Raw genomic sequence first — 16268 nt, forward strand, 5'->3', positions numbered from 1 at the left:
TCCGGGAGTGGGACATGAACCCACAACCCTCTGATTCAAAGGCGAGGGTGCTATGAACTGAGCCAACGAGTTTGTGGTGGAGACTGATCCAAATGACTTTAATTTTCTCAATAATTAATTGGAGGGAATTTCTACTCATCCAATACTGAATGTCAGGCAACAGTGTGGCAATTTAGAGACAGCTGTGTCAAGAGAAGTGCTGGTGAGGTGGAGCTGGGTGTCATCAGTGTATATGTAGAAACTGATATGTTTTTGAATGATCTTATTGAGGGCTGCATTTAGTTGAGAAAAAGAAAGGAACCAAGGATTGATCAAGATGTGTCAAAGTGCAATACAGACTCAGAAAGGTCTCTCTCTTTCTCCTTTCCCACCTTGCCCCTCAACTGGGCTCTGAGGGTCTCACTTGATCTCACCTGTTTCTCCTACAGGAGACACCATGGGCAGCTGTTTCTGAGGGGAATGGCACAGGAATGAAAAATGGGAGTGACTTGAGAAGAGTCCCCACTTCCATTTGTCCATTCCCCATCTTACCTCTCATGGCTCACCTACACTTCCCTGTTAGCCAAGAGTTGGAGAGCACTTTGCTGCACTTCAGGTAGGTCTGAACTGCCAAGTTGAAGCTTTCCTCTGTTCTATTCAAAATGGCAGGCTGAATGTGTAGACCACTGTTTTGAGCCAGCATGCAGTTTTTTGCCTGTCATGTCCATGAAGGTGACCACTCTTTCCGTGGAGATGGACATCGGCGCAAATGCCTGAGACATGATGGCACTCATGCTTGAGATGGATCCTTCCATTCTCTCTGCAAGGGTGTGTACTGCTTCTGGAAACGCTGACAGAAATGTACAATTTCACGTGGCTGCTCCAGAGTTGTCCTCTTAGTAGATGATCCCCAAAGCATCCAGCTGAGCATAGCTTGGAGTGTCCTGCACCTTCTGATGGGGGCTCTCCACTGCTGTCCCTGTCTCCAGCACCTGCTCCTGCTCACTTGTGACGTGTACCTCACCATGTGACAACCTAATTATCTCTACTGAGGTTTTCACTAAGGCATGTTTTTCTGTGCTGCGCCTGAGTCCTGTGACCCTCAGAATGCGTTCCCTCCTCTGAGGGCTCCTCAGTCTCCTCCCTCTCCAGCTCCTCAGCCACCTTCAAAGAACCTGTGGGAGATGAAAGACATGAATTAGAACTGATATGTGGAAAGGATTCAAAATCCTGACATTTTAGTTAGTGGTGACAACAAACCATCATGAGTGACTATTTGTGCCAACTCGCAGTGTGATATCTAATTCTGTCATCAGGTTTCTGGGAGGCCCCTATCTCTCCATCGCCAATTGCCATATACTCTGACACCCTGCCAATCTCTGAGACCTCAGCCTCTGCAGCAGCCTGGGCAGCTATGACTGGTGGCCCACCCCTCCCCACTTTCCCCACACCCTTCCCCCACCAGTTCTCTGTCTCGCCCTGGAGTTGTGTGCTCTCTTCTGCAAGGTCAGAATGCAGAGTTATGAGTTTGAGAAATGGAATATGTGGAGAGGATGGAGAGGACAACAGTGGTGGAGGGCAACTGCGAGGAATGGGTACGAGATGGTACAAAGATGAGATGAATATTGGGTGTGTCCAGATGAGGATGTGAGGCTGTGCCTCAGTGGAGAGAGGAACGAGTGAAGCTGCAAGCTGTGTTGTCCTGAGGAGTGATGTGCAGGAGGAGGCTGGAAAAGCCAGGGGGTTGGCACCTGAAAGTGGTCCTGCCCCTGTGGCAGCACCGAATCTAGGTTCTGGAGGCCATGCTCCTGCTGCTGATTGTTTCTAAGGCTTCCAGCCACCTCTGTTTGGTTTGCTTGGCTGGCCTCTGTCTCCTGTTTGCAGGGAACAGCACTTCTCTTTGGAACCTCACTGCCTCCAGCATCACCTCCAGGGCCGAGTCAGGGAAGCTGGTGTGTGGGGAGTTGGTGGGGGTGGGGGGCAGCCTTCCCATGGCTTCCTTCCATTGTTTTGCTTGCAGAACTGTCCAGATCCAATACTAAGTGCAGCCACTCTGACCCCTGCTGGGTCTCTTTAAATAGAAATCTTTCCATTGCAAGTGTGGGTTGTAATCAGGCCTGCCCTCTGCAATTGGTCAAAACCTGGAGGCTGAGTTAGACAGCCACAGTGAAGCACACTGCTGCTATGATTGGGTTCCTGACACACCGCTGAGCAACCCCCACTGTGACCAGATCGATTACATTTAAATTCCACCCTACCGTTTTGCCCTGACTCACAGACTGAGGTCTGAATCATCTCAACTTGCCAGCCTCAGTTTCCAAGAGAGCTTTGATGATGAAATTAGTTTGGGGGTTATTAAGCATCCTGCTCTTCTAATCAGGCCCCAAGCAAGAAATTGAAAAAGCATCATTCTTTATATTACCAGAAAGCCATTTCTTACAGTTATGGTTGGTAAGGGAATTCTCTATGTAGCTTCTATATTGAAAACAATGAATGTGTTGTTGTATAAATCTGTTTCTGAGAATTAGTTATATCATATATTGCTGTACTAATTATTTCAGAAAGGGAGACATGTCAACAGTGCAAATATAAACACAAACCCAAAGAAGATAGGGGATACAGCTGATAAATTTACATGTAGCAATTAATTTCTGACAAGATTCTCTGCAGAAGTTAACCAAGAATTGAAACCAAGAATCTACAAGAATAAAAATAAACTGTATGTGCTGGGTCTTCCACGTTTATTTGGTGCATCATAACTATATGATAATTAATGTATTATCAATCACATTGTTAACATGGATCAATTATCCAAATATAGACTGGGATCGGAAGAGTGCAAAATGACAAGAGGGGCAAGAGTGTGGAATGTGTTCAAGATAATTTTCTGCAGCAGTATGTTTCCGGTCCAAAGAAAGAGGAGGCACTGCTGGACCTGGTTCTGGGGAATGAGTTGGCTCAAGTGGATCAATATCAGTGGGAGGGCATTAAGGGGACAGTAACCATTGTATCATAAGGTTTAAGTTGGCCATGAAAAAGGACAAGGAACAATCCAGAGCAGGGACAATTAATTGGCGGAAAGCCAACTTTGATGGGATAGGAATGCATCTGAGTCACGTGATTTGTAATCAAATGTTGGCAGAAAAGACAGTGGCTGAACAATGGGGCCACCTTCAAAGTAAAAGTATTGCAGGCAATGTCAAGGTATATTTCCTTGAAGGGAGAGAGATGAAGGTGAAGATGAAAAGGAAGAAGTGTACGTACAACAGATGTCAGGTAGAAAATACAATGGAGAATCAGGCTGAACATAGAAGAACCAGAGGGGAAGTGAGAAAACTAATAAGCAAAGCCAGGAGAGAACATGAATAGAGACTGGCAGCTAATATAAAAGGGAATCCCAAGGTCTTCTATAAGCATATACACAATAAAAGAGTGGTAAAAGAAAGAGTAGGGCCAATTAGGACAAAAAAGGGGACTTGAGCATGAAGGCAGGAGAACTAACAGAGGTATTAAATGAGAACTTTGCATCTGTCTTTACAAAGGAAGAAAATGCTACCCAGGGAGAGGTGAGAGAGGAGGTAACTGGTACACTTGAAGAATTTACAAGAGAAGGATGAGGTTTTAGAAAGGCTACCTTTAATTAAAATTGATAAGGTACCAGGACCGGAGGAGATGCATCCAAGGGTACTGAGGGAAGTGAGAGTGGAAATTGCAGAGACACTATTGATAATCTTCCAGTTTTCCTTAGACACAGGGTAGGTGCCAGAGAACTGGAGAATTGTGAATGTTACACCCTTGTTCAAAAAGAGGTGCAAGAATAAAGCCAGCAACTACAGACCAATCAGTTTGACTTGAGTGGTAGGGAAACTTCTGGAAACTATGGGAAAAATCTTTACCTTGGCAGGCGGGTGCCCGTTGATGTCAGGCGAGCGTCAATGCACAGTCACGCGATATTTCAGTCGGCGGATGCACGGGATAATTGGCAGCAAGGGGGTAGGTGATTGACAGACACATGGGGGGGCCAAGGGGCAGGATAGCATTGTAAGAGGGTAGAGGGGTTGATGGACACACAGGGCGGGGGGGCAAAGGTTGGGGGCAACGATGGCAAGTATAGTGGAGGCCAAGGGGTGGGAAAAAAATGTCCAAGTGACACACAAGGGGGTGTATGTGATATTACATGTATGAATGGGAGGGAATGCACGCAGACTCCAGAACAGGAATTGGGGTGGGGAGGGTGTGTTTTAATGTGGCACAAGAGGGATGGGCTACACAGAGACTCATGAGGGCGGGGCGGGGTGGGGTGGAGATGGGGAGCTGCTGGGAAGGGAGAAAGTGTAGTGATCAGTCAGGAGGGCAAGGGGAACTCATTGAAAGTCCAAGTCACAGTCAGGAATGAGAGAGTAGAGACAGTTCTGGCGTGCAGTGGACCATGCTACAGGGGCATGCAGGGAGTGCAGATTGTACAGTGTTCCAGGGAAGGGCAAGGGCTGTGTGCTCATATGGGATAATGCACAGCTTGGTGTGCAGGGCGTTTTCATACTTGGTGTCCATAGCGACTCATACATCTCCGCTTGATGTTTTGCTGCTTTTCGTTGCATCTGCAGCATTGAGCTGCTCGTAGAGGCTCATCATCTGACTCGGGCTTAGCGGGTGCCTGACCTCCAGCACTCCTCCGAGTTCCAGAGACCTCGCCTGTCCACTGTGGAGAGGTGTCAGTGAGGTGTTCTCCACAGATTGACCCTGAGCCTAATCTAGAGCTATGACCCACCAAGGTGTGTGTCTTTATGCTGGTGGAGGGTGCACGTGAACGCAGTGATGGCTCTTCTTCAGTGGCTTCCTCCGCTTAGTCCTCCGAGGCAGTCTGGGGGCTGGGGCTTATGTAGTCCCTCCACCTGTGCCTAAAGCTACTGGTGCCTATAAGACAGAAAGATAGTTTTAGTTCATGAGCAGGCATAAGGCAAGATTGCATGTCACTCACTGTGAATGTCAGTGTGTGATGAACTCATGGAGGTGTCATCCATACTAGGCTGCTGGGATAAGCCAATTTCCCCTTCCCTGCAGGAGCAACCCCTATCCTTCCCAGCCTGCTCGGTGGCACCCTCCTCGAATTTGGTGAGGGGTGTGATGCTGGCCATCCCTCCTCCGGTCTGGGATGTTTCCCTCCTGTCGTGGGCCACCTTGGATTGCATGAAGACAAATGAAAGGAATGTGATGAATGGGGTGGAGCAGAGGTTGGGAAAGATACATTCCCCCAATGTGTGGTAAGCCCTCCCCAGAAGGGCCTGAGGATGAAGTGTGAGCAACATGATAGATGAGGTGTTGGTGATGTGAAAGTAGCGTGAGACTGTGGTGATATGTGCCTGCCGTGAATGTTGTGGGATCCCTGAAGTGAGTATCCCTTTGAGTGCACGATGCCATGATGAGAGTTTTGATATTAGAGGGGTTGAAGGTTGACTTACCCTAGTGGAGCAGATGAGATCATTCATCCTCTTCCTACACTGGATCGCGTTCCGGGTGGGGGTGCCAGCCGCACTGACCTGCTCTGCTACGGCCTCCGAGGCTGGAGAGGTGAGGCTGATGTGTTTCTTTGAGCCATCCCTGGGGTAGAGAATATCCCTAGGCTGCTGCACCCTCTTATCAAGGCCTGGAGGGCATTGTGGCAGGGGTGGGGTGCAGCCTTCTTCTGCATGGCAGCCATCTCTGTGGGTCTCCTGGAGACAGCTGGGCTGGAGAGAGTGAGAAGTGTGTGCTTTTAAATATGGCGCCCGGACCTTCAACCCCGTGAGGTAACAGTGGGGCAGATGGATCAGTTCCAGACCCACCATGTGATTTGGAGACATACTTGCCTGTGCATAATTAATCAGGTTCCACATGCAGAATCGGGCGAGAATTCCTGCCATTCCAACCAGCGGGAAGCATGCCGGGGGATTCATCCGCCACAACACTGAGCATCAAAAATGGAAAATTCCACCCCTGGACTTGAGCTTGAATCTATTACTTTCTGATTCACAGAGTGGGTTGTACCAGTGAATTATACAGTGTCCAGGCAATAAGTTAGTACATTGAACTCAGCACCTGCGTATATTTTACAGTGAATCCTGTGTATATTATACCTGTTTATTACAGTTTACATCTGCACATAGTACATCATGCACATGTTATATTTGCATTTTGGACTCAGCATCCATGAATGTTGTATATACTATGTCTGTATATTCCACATGGTATTTGTGCCATTTGCACAATATATTGTTATATACTGGTTTTAGCATCTACATGTATTTTTCTTTGTACTTATTTTTTTTGTCAGCCTATGTCCGACACACATGTGAAGTGTCTCTAAACCAAATGACTGAAAATTCACAGAGGCAGTGCTTCTATCCAATATGGAATGCATATACTCTCACTCTCGGATACAGCCTGCACTGGGACTAAGTTGTCATTGAAGAAAGAAGGAAAAGACGATTCTTTGCCCCTTTCAGTGCTCCTGAAGAATTGTGTGCAAGCTAAAGTTGGCACTGACAAAAAGACCTAGGACGGAATTGTCCCAGATTTCCGCGGTGGCGGGCGGGGGAAAAAGTCGTTTTACCCACCGTCTGCAATGGTGGGTTTTCGTGCCGTATTCACGCCATACCCGCCTCATTAATTATACAGCCACGGGAAGCACACCGTCTCGCTGGCAGGCGGCCTCCGATTTGTCCGCCAGGCTGTTACCTCACCGCTTCCTCATGCAGGGCACCATATATAAACCACAGCTGCGCACACACGTTTCAATGTTTGCAGCCCAGGACTGCCCCTGTGAAGATATGGCGCCAAAAGCCAAGAAGAGTGCAGCTCCTGATTCAATGACACGTCCCTGGGACGCCTTCTGGACACCGTGGAGACTCGCTGCGATGCCCTCTACCCCCACTCTGGCTGCGGGAGGTCCATCAGTCTCACCACTCCAGCTTGGGAGGTGGTGGCAGAGGTGGTCAGTGCCAAGGCTGCACACAAGAGGTCGGCCTCCAGTGCAGAAAATGGATGAATGATCTGATCTGTGTCACCAGGGTATGGCAACCATCTTATCAATCTCAAATCACCCACTCACAAGCCCATCACACATTCACTGGAATCTCACTCACTGCCAGCTCAAGGGACATCACCACTCACTCTCTCACACACACCCTCACATCTCCATCTGGCCTCATCTCCTCTGGGCACTGCCTCGCCAGCCCTCACCAACTTGAGGCCACTTGCACAGATCAACATTGTCCCCACACACACCCTGGGATACCCTCCTTCCCCAGCACAGCCCTCACTTTGTAGCCTCTTCCCTTGCCTAAGGCCACTTCTCCCCCTTCCCCAAGCAAGCTTAGCTCTGTAGCCATTGAAAACCCACCCCTGCCTTACGACAATGGTCTGGTAAGTAGAGACCTGCCCGTGAGCCCACCTAAAAGTGATGTGGTGCTGCCAGCGAAGCCTGGCGCTGATGACCATGAGTGCTGCCCGAAGTCAGGTAGGCAAATAAACCCCAAAGTCCCAAGTGAAGTGCAGCTCACCAGGTGCACGTCACTTATGTACAGGTTTGATGTGCTCAGATGATCCAGCGTAGAGGGGGATGATTCCAGTGAGCAGGAATTTTATAATTAGATGCAAATATATTAAAATGCTGTTCCCGATGTCCGGCAGCAGGAAAGGCCATTGACAGGTGGAGCGGACAATCACAAATTGGTTTAATGACAGCATAAAACCGATTGTTGGCCTTCTCGCCATATTGTCCGCTCATGACCTCCATGACGCCCGACGCCAACGGGGACGGAAAATTCCAGCCTAAGTCCATTCAGGGCTAACTGTAACAGTCTGTGATGTCATGGAAGGAAGTGACATACACTCATGATCTGGGACTTGAGGAGAGTAAATATGGTCAGAAGCTAGTGTAGGATATTCTCTTTTTATTTGTGAGCATTGATGGCTCGGCCAGCATTTATTGCCCATCCCTTCTAGATGGTAGTGGTTGTGGGTTTGGAAGGTGCTATTTAGGGAGGCTTGGTATACTATAACTATGGTATAACTTGGTATAACTATATATATGCTACAAGAAAGTTAGAGTGTTTTGCAGCCAGCAGTCGTTGAGAATTTATTGAAAGGCCAATAACACGATAACATAGTTATGGTACCTTGCTGTTTGCAAACTGGCTGCAGCAATTTTCTATAAGACAACAGTGACTACTCTTCAAAAGTAATTAATTGGCTGTGAGGCATTTTGGGACTTCCTGGAGGCAGGAAAGGTGCTATATAAATGCAATTTAATTCTTCCTATTTCTTGCAATGCCATATCCAAGACATACTGATGAAGATATCTATCAGAATACCTCACTGCTCTTTTGAGAGGAATAAGTTCAGTGAATCTGTCATCCACCCTTATGCTGAAAGCTGGTGTACAATCCTGGATGGGATTCAACTTTTGATTATGTACTGCCATAGTTATCAGCTTCTTCATGCTGTGCACAAATTGGCTGACACGTTTGTCTATAGAGGAACAGTGACTACATAGCAGAAGTAATTTATTGGCTGTGAAAGGTACTCTATAAATGCGAGTTTCTTTTTTTTATGCTATTTGTATGAAGCACTAACACAAAAGCCTTATGAAAGTCAACTAACCTGATTGATCACAGACTGAGGAGAATTACTCGCTTCCCAAGTACATGCTGCTCTCGTTTATTTTGTCATAGATTAGTCATCGGTGAGGTTGAGCTTCATTCCTCATCAGGGCTGTGCAACATTGTGTGTGAAAGTCTTGAGATATAGCATTTCAGTGTAGTCATGTGACCAGCAGCAAGCCAAATTTGATAGCAGTAACGCTATAAGGTGAATGCAGAACGACTACTGCTCCAGCTGTCGAATTTTTGACTAGTCAGTACCAGATGGAGGAGGCTATTTCGAAAAAACAAAGAGCATCTGCATATGCAAGACCAGCCTATTTGCACACTTGCAACCCTCCAATGGGTCCACTCGCATGAACACACTGAAACAGGTCAACCAAGAGTGCTGAGCTATCAGCTCAATGCCTGTACAGGCACCCACCTGATTTTCTGTCCATCAGTTTAAATGGATGAAAAGCTGGGCATGCTCTGTTACGTCTGTGTGATCCTCACCGCCTAATTTCCCCCTGGCACCATGCCCAGGTGATTATTTATACCCCAGTAGAAGAAAAGAAAAATATAACCTTCAATCTGCAGTGTCCAAGTGCAATACTCAAGTGTGAAAATGAGCTATTCACACCAGGATGGTCCCAAGCTCAATATCCTGCTCATTCTTAGTGAGCTGATCTTAGCTCTGGTGAGAGTAGGGATGTTGTAATTGGCCTCATTTCCCCCAAGCTGAGAAGATAAAAATCCAAGGTTCTTGACTAGCCATATTGTTAGAGCTATACATAATCTGCTAGTAAGAGAAAAACCTGCAAGAGATACAACTGTTGCTGTAGAACACCACATTATTGAAGAGTCATCAATAAATGACTAACATGGTCACTTAAAAGCAAAACACAGGGAAAGCAGTATGTCACTTCTGGTTCTCTTTGCACTGGATCAGACAATGTATACACTCTCCTGATGTGAGCAAGTACTGCTTATAGTACACCCACTAATATGCCTCAATGGTAAATGCTCAGTCTCATCAAGGCTGATTTTGAATGAACTGTCATGACAATTCAGGCTTGCTAATTGCATCCACCTCAATGATGAATTGGAGCTGCTGCTTTCTCAATTGGAAACAGTTATGAACAGGATTAGGATTTGTGGCTTTAGGTATAATTATAGGCTGAGATGATCAGACAATCCATAGGGCGGAATCGTCTCAGATTTGCACTAAGTGTGGTAGTGGGCGGGGAAAAAGACGGTTTACCCATTAGCCGCAATGGAGGCTTTTTGTGCCGTATCATCCCATTCCCGGCCCATCCTGCCTCATTAATTATGCATTCCCGGGAAACACACTGGGTCGCTGGTGGGGCGGCCTCTGACTCGCTTGTCTTGCCGTCACCTCAGGCCTTCAGTAAACCGGGCGCCATATTTAAAGGCCGCCCCTGCACAGAGCTAGCTCTCATCAAGGGATAGGAAGCTGCTGGGAACTGATGGCTGCCAAAGGGAGGGAACATGCATCCCCCAAATTTAGCAATGCCTCCCTCGAGTGCCTACTGGGTGCAGTGGAGGTCTACTGCGATGTTCTCTACCCCGTTCTGGGCAAAGACCAACAAGCAAGGTCACCAATCCAGCATGGGAGGCAGTGGCAGTGGTGGTCAGCGCAAACTCCCTGCTAAAGAGGACAGCCATCCAGTGCAGGAAGAGGATGAATGCTGTCACCTGTTCCCCCAGGGTAAGTCACACTTCTCATCACTCTCAACTCACACATTCACAAACCCATCACACATCCACAGAGGTCTCACACCTCAAGGGACAATACCACTAATCTCACACACACCCTCACATCTCCATCAGGCTCATATCCTCTGGAGCTTATGTCCTCATCCCATCCATGGCTCCACTCCTCACACAAACATTCCACCCAGTGCCATGTGTCCTGCTCACACTCTCTCCATCTGTTTTCATGTAGGAGAAGCCTGCTCGCATCAGCAGAGGTCCCAGATTGGGGGGAGGGGGGGAAATGGAGTGGCCCACATTAGGCCCCTCGCTCACTTTGAGGAGTGTGTCATTGTGCTGACTGGTGAGGATGTGGACCATGCCTGCAGTGACAGTGAGGTCAGCAGCGAACACCCACATGAGGATCCTTCACCACATCATCCCTCTCTCAACGCAACTGCAAGCGCTCTCTCTCCTGCTTTTGACTCTGCTGCCATGCACTAATTATCTCTACTTTGGTTCACAGGGAGCTTTGCCAAGCAACCAACACTCTCAGCCAGCCAACCCCTCAGCTCCATCTACGTCCTCAGCCCCAGCCAACAGGACACTTCCTCCATTGAAGAGCTGGAAATAAGCGGTCTGGAAGACCCATCACAGCGCTTACCCACACCCTCCACCAGCGCAGAGACACACACCTTGGTGGGACCTAAATCTAGAGCAGGCTCGGGTTCACAATCTGGAGGTCACCACACAGACACGTGTCTGCAGTAGGAGGAAGCAGGTTCAGCTGAGTACGCTGGTACTCAGAGGACTGCTGGGGAAGAGGCATTTGTGAGGTCCAAGTCAGATGACAAGCCTCTGGATTCGGCCTTCCAACTCATCGTAGAGAGTCAGCAAAAGGCAGGGGAACATTATGCAGACCTGTTGGAGCCTCATGCAAGCATTCTCCCATACACGTGAAGCCTTCATCCATCACACTCATCTCAATGTCCTGAGCATTTTCAATGCTGCCTGCTGGGGCTCTCTATCAGTTGTCCATCTGAGCTGACCTGCATCTCCATCCACCCAATGATCACACTCCCATGCAGCACCTGTGCCCGTCCAACACGAGGCTCCGCTCACTTACAATTTGAAAACCATAGTTGTCATGAGGCTTCTTCTCAGCAACCCTGTCTTTTCCCCTCCCCCAGTCACCCATATCCTTTCCCCCATCACTGTCAACCCCCCCAGCATCATCTTCCGCCTCCCCACCATCTCCTACAAACCAGAACCTTTGTCCTTCCAGGATGTCCAGGTGAACATGCACGTTCCCTACCTTCCCGAGAATCCCCCCCCACAATCCACATTGGCATCCCTGACCTCCTCCTTCCCACCCCTACTATCCTGTCTGCCTCCGAGGCCCCACCAAACACCCTCACTATCCCTTCTACTGCTACCAATGCACCCTCACCCTCCCACCCTTCCAGCTCCCTCTGCCCCCCCATACTCACCATTCACCCCTACCATGCCCACCCTCAATTCAGTCCCCAGGAGACAGTCATTGACTCCACAGACCGCTGCCTTGTACCTTCACCTGGATATTTCATCCACCTTACTTCCTCCTCCACCCTTACTCCGTCCTCCCCACCCCAGACTCCTGCCTCCCTCCAAACTTCATCCCTCCTCCAAACTCCTTCCCTTACACTTTCCTCCCCCCTTACACCTAGCTATCCAGTTGCTGCATCCTCCCCTGTTACACCCTCCTCCCCTGTATTCCTATCCCCACCTCCCAAACTCATCCCCGACACCTTCATTCCCCCCTCTCATCCTTACCCCCCCAACACGTTCAATCTGCCCCTCCCAACCTCACCCCCCACTTGTAGGCGTTTCTCTCCCAGTCAAACCTGGATGTTCCTCACCCACTCCCTCCCCCAACCTTCTGCCCGGTACACCTTGCTCTACCACTCACAGCTGGACCTTCCTCCCCCACCCACTTGACTATCATCCGTAGCAGACCATGGCCAAGACCATGATGTCCTGAAGCAGACCCCAGACATCAACCGTGACCTTCCACCTTCCGTGAACTGCTTTGCAGCAGAGCCATGTCCATGAGAATCCACCCAGCATGTGATGCACGTATTCCCCCAGGGTCCGGTTACTGTCGGGCTCCAGCATCTTCTGCTCCTCAGATGCCCGTGATCTGAGCAAGGCCCCAACGGTAAAAGGCCCCGACTTCTGTACATCACACCTGTTCTGGGCCAGTGGGTTTTCCTGGACATGGGCAGTAAATTTGACATGGGGGGATGGTTCCGGCAAGCAGGGCTTATAATTAGATGCAAATATGTTAAAATGGCGTTCCCGTCGTGCAGTGGCAGGGAACGCGGCCCACCATTGACGGGTGGAGTGGACGATCACAAACTGGTATCACAACAGTGTGCAATCGATTTTTGGCCTTCTCGCCATGTTGTCCGCTCATAGCCATGACGCCTGACGCCAATGAGGCCGGAAAACTCCGGCCATAGTTTCAGTGCTGCTGGGGAAGTCGCAGAGTAATGTTATCTGCAGGGCTACCGGCTGAATTTGAGTAGTAGAGATGTGAGGATGGATGAAGTCATTTTGTTTTAGTACGTTTGGGAGCAGGGAGTATTTAGGCACAGTAATTCCCAGAGTGAGGTGGCGTTCACAATGGCGAACATTACACATGATCTCTAGAAGAGCAGACCTAATTGGGTAGATTCTGACTTTGTAAAATGGTTGACAGCAGCCTGTTAAACATCTCTCTTGAATTTTATTTCCACATTTCAGGAGAGATGTAAAATGGGCTGCTGACTCATTTTTCCCTCTTTTACATTCAAAATGGACTGGATGGACCTTTCTTGTTCCAGAACTTCATGTTTTCTTAAGTCATTGAGAACGTTTACACAGAATGTCAGCAGTGAAATTTCTCACACCACTTCTGTCTATCGCTATTAGCTCCCAGAAGTGGTAATACCTGAATCTCTGTTATTTGTGGCAGATGTTGAAATGGTTGTTGGAGCCTACTTTACTTTACTACCATCATGTAACCTGCTCAGTGGCACATCAGTGCGTTGTCCCTGACACTTCCTGTGTTTCCACCAAGCATAAGCATCAAGTTCATCCTGTTTATCTGTCCTTCTCATAGAGTTGTCAACATCAGGGTCATATTCAGAGCGAGGGTTATACTCAGAGCATGCCAGATTGTACACCCATTAAACATATGGAGCTGTGTTTATTTTTCAGAGTTAGGCAACTCAAAATACATGACATTTTTAAAGCAATGTTTCACTCCCAGTAACTAAGCTTTGAAAGGTCTGTTTTTGGCTACATGCTGTTTTGCCACCTGATATATAAACACAAAAAGAACAAAACCTAGATATTATTCACATCAAGCTGTTCCTCAAGATCCCAAATAACATAAATCTCTTCTTCATCAACACTCCTGTGGGAAGAAGCAGTGACAGAATGATGCTGGGAAATGTCATGATATTTTCAGCATGTTTGCAAAAAATAAAAATGACCCTTTCGTTAAATATTTATCAAAGAATATGAGTACAGTAACAGTGCAAAGATAACAATTTGGGACTTTTATTTAGGCCCTATCTGCTCTCTTTACATCACTAGGAAAGCTCTAGTTCTATTGTCATGGGTGCTAAGTAAGCCTGTAAAAGAGAACAATCACACTGCACAAATTGATGCCTGACATCTTTTCATAGTAAAAGCAGAATAGTGTAGCGTGTAGGGATGGACATATGTGGAGTTTCACACAACATGACTGAGCAAGGGGTTCAAAGGAGGAACTTTGAAGAAAGTCAATCATGGAAAATATGACGAATGCTGGGGTAGATTGTCACTTACTTGTGCAATAGTCTAAAGCAGGTGATAGTGAGTTGGCAGCCTGCTTTACATCTCTCCCCATTTTAATTCCTATTGACTTCAATGGAAGTCATTGTATAATTTAGGCTGCACCACATCAGGCCCAAGCCTACCAGGCCCTGGACTGTGAGGTGAAGGTGACTATCAACAAAGCAGTGAGTAATGAGAGGGAAAAAAAAAGACTTTGTCTATAGCAGTTCATCCAGAAACTTTACACAGCAAAACCGCTTGTTTATATTATTACCAAAATGCTGGAAATACTGAGAAATTCAGGCAGCCTCTGTCGAGAGAGAAATAGGCCGGGATTTTCCTTGCCTGCTGGCGTCGGGCATGTTTGGTGGCGTAAGCAGCCAAAATGGCGAAAAGGCCAAAAATCGGTTTCGTAACGTCTTGAAACTTGTTTGTGATCGTCTGCTCAGCCCATCAATGGTGGGCCGCATTCCCCACCATCGGACGTCAGGACCCTCACTGTAATAAATCAGCATATCATTATAAGGCCAGCCAGCTGGACTCAAGCCCACCCCCCCACCCCTACCCGCTGGATCATCCGCCCATGTTGGCAGGAAAACACAAGGCCGTGTTTCACAACAGAATATATAAGGTGTGCTCTTGGCAAGCTGCAAGGCTTGTTTATCTACCTTGCTTCGGTCAGCACTTGTAGTCATCAGCGCCAGGTTTCACAGACAGCACTACGTCACTTTTAGGGGGGCTCACGGGCAGGTCTCTACCTATCAGATCAACCATGTGTTGGTGGCTTTTCAATGGCTGCAGGGCTAGGTCTGGCTTGGGGAAGGGGAAAAGTGGCCTCAGGCAAGGGAAGAGGCTGCGGGACGAGGGCTGTACTGTGGAAAGAAGGTATCCCAGGGGTGTGTGGGGGGCACATGCTGATCTGTGCAAGTGGCTTCAAGATGGTGAGGGCTGAGGAGATAGTCTCCAGAGATGAGGCCAGATGGACATGTGAAGGTATGTGTGTGAGAATGAGTGGTGATGTCCCTTGAGCTGGCAGTGAGTGAGATGCCAGTGAATGTGTGATGGGCTTGAGTGTGTGAGTTTAGAGTGATGAGATGGTTGCCCTACCCTGGTGGGATAGAGATACCCTCTATTTGCATTGGATGGCCAATCTCTTCTGTGCAGCATTGGCACTGATCACCACTGCCCATCGCCTACCAAACTGGAGTGGTAATGCAGCTGCCTCTTCTGCGGCCAGAGCGAGGGTAGAGGACATCACAGCAGGTTTCCATGGCGTCCAAAGGGTGCTCGAGGGCTGCAGTCTTCTTGCCTTTCAGGGCCATGTCTTCTTTGCTGCAGTTCTGGGCTGGAAGCACTGAGCGCGGCTGTACTTTAAATGTGGTGCCTGGCATGATGAAGCGCTAAGGTGATAGCGTGGCAAATGAATCGGAGCTCGCCCACTATGGAAAAGGCGTGTATCCTGGGATTGCGTAATTAATGTGGCAGGTTTGGGATGATACGGTGTGAAAAGCTGCCGTTGCGGCCGGCGGGTAAAGTGTCATTTCTCCTGCCCGCTACAGCACTTAATGCAAATCTGGGACGATTCTGCCCATAGATTTAACATTCAGTCTGGTCAGATGATAAAGCACTGACCTGAAACATTAACTCTATTTCTGTCTCCACGGATGCTGCCTGGCTTGCTGAGTATTTCCAGCTTTTTCTGTTAATATTTTAGACTTTTTGCTTTTGATTGTTTATCTTTATTTCTTCATCAGCAGATTAAAAAGGATCAAAATGAATTTAAAAGATTTTGTGGTCATTTCTAAATAAATTTAGGATTGGTGCTGTTCTTGTATTTCTGAATTATATTTCTGATGTGTCTTTATGTCCTGCAAATTGTAAGTAAACCTGTTAATTTATTAAGCCTGTGAAAATTATAAATTCTGTTTGGTATTCCATCATACCAAGCTAATTAAAACATAGCAAGAGTTTATCTAATGTACACTACACAATGATTGCAACTGTGGTAATTGTAATCGCACACCATCTGCAAGACTAAATCATGTAAACACATACCTTTCACATAATGGAAGGTGAAGTACATTCATAGGATAGGCTATGCAAAGAATCCCC

The 16268-nt window shown here is 47.8% G+C and overlaps 1 pseudogene; it reads right to left on the reverse strand.

Moving 5' to 3' along the window:
- Nucleotides 1–1014: 1014 nt before the first annotated feature.
- LOC144689332 (replication protein A 32 kDa subunit pseudogene) overlaps nt 1015–16268 on the reverse strand; it is a 109964-nt pseudogene continuing 94710 nt past the window's right edge.

This window comes from Cetorhinus maximus, chromosome 14, assembly GCF_964194155.1.
Source record: "Cetorhinus maximus chromosome 14, sCetMax3.hap1.1, whole genome shotgun sequence".
In the NCBI taxonomy this organism is placed as follows: Eukaryota; Metazoa; Chordata; class Chondrichthyes; order Lamniformes; family Cetorhinidae; genus Cetorhinus; species Cetorhinus maximus.